Genomic DNA, 10,918 nt, shown 5'->3' on the forward strand with positions numbered 1-10,918 from the left:
AGGTCTAGCCAGGGTATAACCAGGTCTAGCCAGGGTATAACCAGGTCTAGCCAGGGTATAACCAGGTCTAGCCAGGGTATAACCAGGTATAACCAGGTCTAGCCAGGGTATAACCAGGTCTAGCCAGGGTATAACCAGGTCTAGCCAGGGTATAACCAGGTCTAGCCAGGGTATAACCAGGTCTAGCCAGGGTATAACCAGGTCTAGCCAGGGTATAACCAGGTCTAGCCAGGGTATAACCAGGTCTAGCCAGGGTATAACCAGGTCTAGCCAGGGTATAACCAGGTCTAGCCAGGGTATAACCAGGTCTAGCCAGGGTATAACCAGGTATAACCAGGTCTAGCCAGGGTATAACCAGGTCTAGCCAGGGTATAACCAGGTCTAGCCAGGGAATAACCAGGTCTAGCCAGGGTATAACCAGGTCTAGCCAGGGTATAACCAGGTCTAGCCAGGTCTAGCCAGGGTATAACCAGGTCTAGCCAGGGTATAACCAGGTCTAGCCAGGTCTAGCCAGGGTATAACCAGGTCTAGCCAGGGTATAACCAGGTCTAGCCAGGGTATAACCAGGTATAACCAGGTCTAGCCAGGGTATAACCAGGTCTAGCCAGGTCTAGCCAGGGTATAACCAGGTCTAGCCAGGGTATAACCAGGTCTAGCCAGGGTATAACCAGGTCTAGCCAGGGTATAACCAGGTATAACCAGGGTATAACCAGGTCTAGCCAGGGTATAACCAGGTATAACCAGGGTATAACCAGGTCTAGCCAGGGTATAACCAGGTATAACCAGGTCTAGCCAGGGTATAACCAGGTATAACCAGGTCTAGCCAGGGTATAACCAGGTCTAGCCAGGGTATAACCAGGTCTAGCCAGGGTATAACCAGGTCTAGCCAGGGTATAACCAGGTCTAGCCAGGGTATAACCAGGTCTAGCCAGGGTATAACCAGGTCTAGCCAGGGTATAACCAGGTCTAGCCAGGGTATAACCAGGTCTAGCCAGGGTATAACCAGGTCTAGCCAGGGTATAACCAGGTCTAGCCAGGGCATAACCAGGTCTAGCCAGGGTATAACCAGGTCTAGCCAGGGTATAACCAGGTCTAGCCAGGGTATAACCAGGTCTAGCCAGGGTATAACCAGCTCTAGCCAGGGTATAACCAGGTCTAGCCAGGGTATAACCAGCTCTAGCCAGGGTATAACCAGGTCTAGCCAGGGTATAACCAGGTCTAGCCAGGGTATAACCAGGTCTAGCCAGGGTATAACCAGGTCTAGCCAGGGCATAACCAGGTCTAGCCAGGGTATAACCAGGTCTAGCCAGGGTATAACCAGGTCTAGCCAGGGTATAACCAGGTCTAGCCAGGGTATAACCAGGTCTAGCCAGGGTATAACCAGGTCTAGCCAGGGTATAACCAGGTCTAGCCAGGGTATAACCAGCTCTAGCCAGGGTATAACCAGCTCTAGCCAGGGTATAACCAGGTCTAGCCAGGGTATAACCAGGTCTAGCCAGAGCATAACCAGGTCTAGCCAGGGTATAACCAGGTCTAGCCAGGGTATAACCAGGTATAACCAGGTCTAGCCAGGGTATAACCAGGTCTAGCCAGGGTATAACCAGGTCTAGCCAGAGCATAACCAGGTCTAGCCAGGGTATAACCAGGTTTAGCCAGGGTATAACCAGCTCTAGCCAGGGTATAACCAGGTCTAGCCAGGGTATAACCAGGTCTAGCCAGGGTATAACCAGCTCTAGCCAGGGTATAACCAGGTCTAGCCAGGGTATAACCAGGTATAACCAGGTCTAGCCAGGGTATAACCAGGTCTAGCCAGGGTATAACCAGGTCTAGCCAGGGTATAACCAGGTCTAGCCAGGGTATAACCAGGTCTAGCCAGGGTATAACCAGGTCTAGCCAGGGTATAACCAGGTCTAGCCAGGGTATAACCAGCTCTAGCCAGGGTATAACCAGGTCTAGCCAGGGTATAACCAGGTCTAGCCAGGGTATAACCAGGTCTAGCCAGGGTATAACCAGGTCTAGCCAGGGCATAACCAGGTCTAGCCAGGGTATAACCAGGTCTAGCCAGGGTATAACCAGGTCTAGCCAGGGTATAACCAGGTATAACCAGGTCTAGCCAGGGTATAACCAGGTCTAGCCAGGGTATAACCAGGTCTAGCCAGGGTATAACCAGGTCTAGCCAGGGTATAACCAGGTCTAGCCAGGGTATAACCAGCTCTAGCCAGGGTATAACCAGGTCTAGCCAGGGTATAACCAGGTCTAGCCAGGGTATAACCAGGTATAACCAGGTCTAGCCAGGGTATAACCAGGTCTAGCCAGGGTATAACCAGGTCTAGCCAGGGTATAACCAGGTCTAGCCAGGGTATAACCAGGTCTAGCCAGGGTATAACCAGCTCTAGCCAGGGTATAACCAGGTCTAGCCAGGGTATAACCAGCTCTAGCCAGGGTATAACCAGGTCTAGCCAGGGTATAACCAGGTCTAGCCAGGGTATAACCAGGTATAACCAGGTCTAGCCAGGGTATATTACAAACCAGTTGTTTTAGTTTGTTTTGTATCTTATTATATAACAAACCTCCATGTAGAATCAGCTTTATGTTTCGTTGTTTTTTAGCTTATGACTTTTCTAAACCATTGCTTTGTTATTCCTCTCATTTCTTTTATCTTCCCCCTCAGCGTTCACCACGTTATCTTCCCCCTCAGTGTTCAACACGTTATCTTCCCCCTCAGCATTCACCACGTTATCTTCCCCCTCAGCATTCACCATGTTATCTTCCCCCTCAGCGTTCACCACGTTATCTTCCCCCTCAGCATTCACCACGTTATCTTCCCCCTCAGCATTCACCACATGTTATCTTCCCCCTCAGCATTCACCACGTTATCTTCCCCCTCAGCATTCACCACGTTATCTTCCCCCTCAGCATTCACCACGTTATCTTCCCCCTCAGCATTCACCACGTTATCTTCCCCCTCAGCATTCACCACATGTTATCTTCCCCCTCAGTGTTCAACACGTTATCTTCCCCCTCAGCGTTCAACACGTTATCTTCCCCCTCAGCATTCACCACGTTATCTTCCCCCTCAGCATTCACCACGTTATCTTCCCCCTCAGCATTCACCACATGTTATCTTCCCCCTCAGCGTTCAACACGTTATCTTCCCCCTCAGCGTTCAACACGTTATCTTCCCCCTCAGCATTCACCACGTTATCTTCCCCCTCAGCATTCACCATGTTATCTTCCCCCTCAGCGTTCACCACGTTATCTTCCCCCTCAGCATTCACCATGTTATCTTCCCCCTCAGAATTCACCACATGTTATCTTCCCCCTCAGCGTTCACCACGTTATCTTCCCCCTCAGCATTCACCACATGTCAAACTGCCAAGATTGTCTTTTATACAAATGTGAAACATGCCTTTTACTACATTTATGGTTGGAAGATTCCTGAAATTATGAAGGAACAGACAGGAAATCTGGTAATCCTCCAACCAGGAATTGTGGAATTTTGGGAATTTTCCAGAAATGTGCAACGCTAACTACATTGCAGTCATATCAAGAGTTGAATGTTTACATCTACTGTAAATAAAGATCAAATATTACTAAGCTACTGTTCGTCATATCTGTCTATGTTTAGTAACACACACGTAATAAGGAACGATTAAAATACCTCACACTCTTTATTACCCCTCTGGCTTTCCAACATGGCCGCTAGAAGACAGAGACTGTGTCTGGGACTTTACAGTTCATGCAGCTTTTGTATTCTGCTAATGGAGTTAAGAACACGTCACGCGTCTACATTTAAATGTGTCCATTCCCACGCTATTTTCAAATGCCATGCAACAAACGGTGGAATGGGCTAAATAGGCACCACAAACGGTGGAATAGGCTAAATTTGATAACACAACTGATGGCTGTAGCTGACTACTGTAGCTAGCTGGCAAGCAACGCTAAAGGGATTGCAAACGAGTTAGCATAATAACAATCATTTTTCTAAATATTAGCTAGCTGGCTAGCATTTATGAGGCCAGCAAACACGTTCCTCACACGCTAGAAACGTATTTCCTCTAATGTTACAATGAAAAGGTACCTCTCGGTCCCAAAACACACGTTTTCTGGAGACTTGTGGGAGGAGTGCTGATGACGCCGACCACTGTATGCATTTCGGTAGCCTAATTACGTCCAGACTGAGGAGAAATCTGCACAAAATCCTGAAGTGGTCAGCCAGATCTGAACACAGTCAGACCACAAAGTGACTTTTGTTAGTCTAGACACGTCTGTTCAATAAGAGCGTCGAAGTCGCATGTAAGTGTCAAGTGTAGACACGACCAGACAGTACCCCTCTGGGCTTCCAACATGGCCGCTATAAGACAGTAATTAATTATCACATCTTCACATTTCCTCATCAATACAGCATTATTAAAATATCAAATTGATGACATGATTGTTTCTTTTTCCCAGTTAGAGTCATTGGCTCGTGTTTCGTAGTGCCCAGATGTCTTGATAAGGTGGGAGGGTGAATCACATCAGTAAAGGAACAACAACAGTCCAAGGAAGGGAAGATAGGGGCCCAGGGTTCCCCAACTGGCTGCCCGTATTTGGCTCGCGGGTGGTTTTATTTGGCTCGCGGGTGGTTTTATTTGGCCCGCGGGTGGTTTTATTTGGCTCGCGGGTGGTTTTATTTGGCCCGCGGGTGGTTTTATTTGGCTCGCGGGTGGTTTTATTTGGCTCGCGGGTGGTTTTATTTGGCCCGCGGGTGGTTTTATTTGGCTCGCGGGTGGTTTTATTTAGCCCGTGGGTGGTTTTATTTGGCCCCCCCAAAGTTTTTTGTGTCCATTTTCTTTGTTGGACATCAAAGACTGTAAAAACACCAAGAAATCATCTCCAAGTGATTTGAATTTTTAAAATCTTTACAAGTATTCCCACGCATAATAGACATGTGATCGTATACGAACGTCAGCAAGGTCTGAAATATTCTATCTGTCTGGGCTTCTTGCGATTAAACAAATTGTCATTATGTTCCGGGGCCCCCGGACCATCTACTGAAGAGAAAATCGGCCCGCTGCTGAATCTAAGTTGATGAGAAATAACTTAATCAAAAGTCAATTAGTCTACTGTTGATTCTGACAGACAGGGAAGTTCCAGTAACATAGATATATTGTTAATATTACAATTAAAGTATTTTAAACGTGATTGTAACTAAAATATTGCCAAGGTTATTACGGCGTTATCTAATAATAATAATAATAATAATATGCCATTTAGCAGACGCTTTTATCCAAAGCGACTTACAGTCATGCGTGCATACATTTTGGGTGGTCCCGGGGATCGAACCCACTACCCTGGCGTTACAAGCGCCGTGCTCTACCGGCTGAGCTACAGAGGACCATCTGATGGATTAACATGAGAAATAAAAACAGGTAGTTATTTGAACAAAAGAGAATTAGACATGTTGTTAAATTGATCGTGATTATAACAAATATGGAGCTGTCACGTTCGTTGATTGAAGGCTCGGACCAAGGTGCAGCGTGGTAGGCGAACATATTAAAATGTATTAAATGAAATACAGACAAAACAACAAAATACACACAAACATAAAGTCCTGCAGGCTACAAAGCAACCGTACAAAAACAAGATCCCACAAACTAAGGTGGGACAAAGACTGCCTGAGTTTGATCCCCAATCAGAGACAACGATAGACAGCTGCCTCTGATTGGGAACCACACCCGGCCAACAAAGAAATAGAAAACCTAGAATGGACACCCAAATCACACCCTGACCTAACCCAATAGAGAATAGAAGGGATATCTAAGGTCAGGGCGTGACCGGCACACTAGTTTATATCCCTTTTATAATGTGACTAACATTTCTTGATTGTTTAAAATATGTGTGTTTTATATACTTACAGACTTCCTTCACACTGACAGATCGGGCCCATAACACATAGAACGAATACACAGGTCATAGCATGTGTCTCAAATTTACATTTTAGTCATTTAGCAGACGCTCTTATCCAGAGCGACTCACAGGAGCAATTAGGGTTAAGCGCCTTGCTCAAGGGCACATCGGCAGATTTTTTCACCTAGTCGGCTCGGGGATTAGAACCAGCGACCTTTCGGTTACTGGCACAACGCTCTTAACCGCTAAAGCTACCTGCTGCCCCCTATTCTCTATGTAGTGCACTACTTTTGACCAAGACCCATAGGGCTCTGGTCAAAAGTAGTGCACTAGGTAGGGAACAGGGTGCCATTTGGAACGTAAACAAAGACACACAGAGGTCACATACAGGAATAAATACAGCTATACGTGGTGACAGCACGTGGCTCCTGCCTGGTCAGACAAACGTTAGGCTTTTAGGAGGCAATAGTACTAACCAGTAAAGATAAGGTGGAGCTTCTTTATAATGATTCTGAATTTATTTTAGTCTGCAAACATCAAGTATTTTAAAGTCCTAAAACATAACCAGACAGAGCCTTACTGAATCCAACTCACAAGTTTTTGTTTTCTTCTATGGAAAGCTCATCCTAGCGATCTTAAATGCCCCTTTAAGTATCCCAAATGCCCTTGGTGTCCTGTAGTTTCCCTTTTGAGGGAGAACGCAAGAGAGATTCAGGAAAAAGCTAGCTTAGGTACCAGTCTGTTTGTGCCAACATTCCACTCTACTTGTGCCAACGTATTTTTTTTTTTAAAGGATCGGTCGCACACCTGAACGTTGCTGAGGTGCAGGAGATAAAGAGTAACACTGAAATGAAAAAGGAATCTCTGCACACTGAGGATCAATGCACAGTTTTCTATTTACTTATGAAGGTCTGACGACCGAAAGCTCAGCCTAAATCAATTGTGCATTGATCCACAATGTGCAGAGATTACTTTTCATTTAAAACCTTCCAGTCCTTGTAATGTAAAACATATGACACGGAGAACAAGGAGTGAAATGTTAGCCCAAAACCGGTCTGGATGTCAGGCAAGGAAATAGCTCCTTGGGGATAACTAGTGGCAGGTCAAGCTGATAAACAGTAAACAGTAACATGTCAACGACAGACAGACCCTTCAAATGAAACCCACTCTTGTGACTTTCAAACCTCAGCAACTCTTAGGATTCGATACATCTTCACTCTTATCTTCTTTAAAGCTCTGCCAGGCTTGTATACGAATCAATCAATCAATCAATCATCCAATCCCATTCACAGATGTTCTACTATCAGGAGGCACTTCAGTTTCAGGCTCTCATCGTTACTAGATTTTCATCTCACAAAAACAGATTGTATAATTATTAACAGATTGTATAATTATTAACAGATTGTGTTATTATCAACAGATTGTGTAATTATTAACAGATTGTGTAATTATTAATAGATTGTATTATTATCAACAGATTGTGTGATTATTAACAGATTGTGTTATTATTAACAGATTGTATAATTATTAACAGATTGTGTACGTACACCAGCCTCTAGCCCGCACGCACGCACGTACACCAGCCTCTGTCCCGTACGCACGCACGTACACCAGCCTCTAGCCCGCACGCACGTACGTACACCAGCCTCTGTCCCGTACGCACGCACGTACACCAGCCTCTAGCCCGCACGCACGTACACCAGCCTCTAGCCCGCACGCACGTACGTACACCAGCCTGTAGCCCGCCCGCACGCACGTACGGACACCAGCCTCTAGCCCGCACGCACGTACGTACACCAGCCTCTAGCCCGCACGCACGTACGTACACCAGCCTCTAGCCCGCACGCACGTACGTACACCAGCCTCTAGCCCGCACGCACGTACGTACACCAGCCTGTAGCCCGCCCGCACGCACGTACGTACACCAGCCTCTAGCCCGCACGCACGTACGGACACCAGCCTCTAGCCCGCACGCACGTACGTACACCAGCCTCTAGCCCGCACGCACGTACACCAGCCTCTAGCCCGTACGCACGTACACCAGCCTCTAGCCCGCACGCACGTACGTACACCAGCCTCTAGCCCGCACGCACGTACGTACACCAGCCTCTAGCCCGCACGCACGTACGTACACCAGCCTCTAGCCCGCACGCACGTACGTACACCAGCCTCTGTCCCGTACGTACGTACGTACACCAGCCTCTAGCCCGCACGCACGTACGTACACCAGCCTCTGTCCCGTACGCACGCACGTACACCAGCCTCTAGCCCGCACGCACGTACGTACACAAGCCTCTGTCCCGCACGCACGTACACCAGCCTCTAGCCCGCACGCACGTACGTACACCAGCCTCTGTCCCGCACGCACGTACACCAGCCTCTAGCCCGCACGCACGTACGTACACAAGCCTCTGTCCCGCACGCACGTACACCAGCCTCTAGCCCGCACGCACGTACGTACACAAGCCTCTGTCCCGCACGCACGGACACCAGCCTCTAGCCCGCCCGCACGCACGTACGTACACCAGCCTCTAGCCCGCCCGCACGCACGTACGTACACCAGCCTCTAGCCCGCCCGCACGCACGTACGTACACCAGCCTCTAGCCCGCCCGCACGCACGTACGTACACAAGCCTCTGTCCCGCACGCACGGACACCAGCCTCTAGCCCGCCCGCACGCACGTACGTACACCAGCCTCTAGCCCGCACGCGCGTACGTACACCAGCCTCTAGCCCGCACGCACGTACGTACACCAGCCTCTAGACCGCACGCACGTACGTACACAAGCCTCTGTCCCGCACGCACGTACACCAGCCTCTAGCCCGCACGCACGTACGTACACCAGCCTCTGGCCCGCACGCACGTACACCAGCCTCTAGCCCGCACGCACGTACGTACACCAGCCTCTGGCCCGCACGTACGTACACCAGCCTCTAGCCCGCACGCACGTACGTACACCAGCCTCTAGCCCGCACGCACGTACGTACACCAGCCTCTAGCCCACACGCACGCACGTACACCAGCCTCTAGCCCGCACGCACGCACGTACACCAGCCTCTAGCCCGCACGCACGCACGTACGTACACCAGCCTCTAGCCCGCACGCACGTACACCAGCCTCTAGCCCGCACGCACGTACACCAGCCTCTAGCCCGCACGCACGTACACCAGCCTCTAGCCCGCACGCACGTACGTACACCAGCCTCTAGCCCGCACGCACGTACACCAGCCTCTAGCCCGCACGCACGCACGTACACCAGCCTCTAGCCCGCACGCACGTACACCAGCCTCTAGCCCGCACGCACGCACGTACACCAGCCTCTAGCCCGCACGCACGTACGTACACCAGCCTCTAGCCCGCACGCACGTACGTACACCAGCCTCTAGCCCACACGCACGTACGTACACCAGCCTCTAGCCCGCACGCACGTACGTACACCAGCCTCTAGCCCGCACGCACGTACGTACACCAGCCTCTAGCCCGCACGCACGTACACCAGTCTCTAGCCCGCACGCACGTACGTACACCAGCCTCTAGCCCGCACGCACGTACGTACACCAGCCTCTAGCCCGCACGCACGTACACCAGCCTCTAGCCCGCACGCACGTACGTACACCAGCCTCTAGCCCGCACGCACGTACGTACACCAGCCTCTAGCCCGCACGCACGTACGTACACCAGCCTCTAGCCCGCACGCACGTACGTACACCAGCCTCTAGCCCGCACGCACGTACGTACACCAGCCTCTAGCCCGCACGCACGCACGTACACCAGCCTCTAGCCCGCACGCACGTACACCAGCCTCTATCCCGCACGCACGTACACCAGCCTCTATCCCGCACGCACGTACGGACACCAGCCTCTAGCCCGCACGCACGTACGTACACCAGCCTCTAGCCGGCACGCACGTACGTACACCAGCCTCTAGCCCGCACGCACGTACACCAGCCTCTAGCCCGCACGCACGTACGTACACCAGCCTCTAGCCCGCACGCACGTACGTACACCAGCCTCTAGCCCGCACGCACGTACGTACACCAGCCTCTAGCCCGCACGCACGTACGTACACCAGCCTCTAGCCCGCACGCACGTACGTACACCAGCCTCTAGCCCGCACGCACGTACGTACACCAGCCTCTAGCCCGCACGCACGTACGTACACCAGCCTCTAGCCCGCACGCACGTACGTACACCAGCCTCTGTCCCGCACGCACGTACGTACACCAGCCTCTAGCCCGCACGCACGTACACCAGCCTCTATCCCGCACGCACGTACGGACACCAGCCTCTAGCCCGCACGCACGTACGTACACCAGCCTCTAGCCGGCACGCACGCACGTACACCAGCCTCTAGCCCGCACGCACACCGCCAACGCCTCCAGCTGGAAGTCCTGAGGAGAGGGAGAGGGTAAAAAACAGATGGAACAAAATATGTTATAATAAATGTTAAATAATGTATATAATGTTAAATAATGTACAGTACCAGTCAAAAGTTTGGACACACCTACTCATTCCAGTGTTTTTCTTTATTTTTACTATTTTCTACATTGTAGAATAATAGTGAAGACATCAAAACTATGAAATAACACATATCGAATCGTGTAGTAACCAAAAAAAGTGTTAAACAAATCAAAATATATTTTATATTTGAGATTCTTCAAATAGCCACCCTTTGCCTTGATAACAGCTTTGCACACTCTTGGCATTTTTGCACACTCCCCCCATTTTGCCCTCAGAACAGCCTCAATTTGTCGGGGCATGGACTCTACAAGGTGTCGAAAGCGTTCCACAGGGATGCTGGCCCATGTTGACTCCAATGCTTCCCACAGTTGTGTCAAGTTGGCTGGATGTCCTTTGGGTGGTGGACCATTCTTGATACAAACGGGAAACTGTTGAGCGTGAAAAACCCAGCAGCGTTGCAGTTCTTGACACAAACCGATGCGCCTGGCAACTTCTACCGTACCCCGTTCAAAGGCACTTAAATATTTTGTCTTGCCCATTCACCCTCTGAATGGCACACATACACAA

The sequence above is a fragment of the Coregonus lavaretus genome (assembly GCF_964263955.1).
Source record: "Coregonus lavaretus genome assembly, contig: HAP1_SCAFFOLD_1804, whole genome shotgun sequence".
NCBI classification, from domain to species: Eukaryota; Metazoa; Chordata; class Actinopteri; order Salmoniformes; family Salmonidae; genus Coregonus; species Coregonus lavaretus.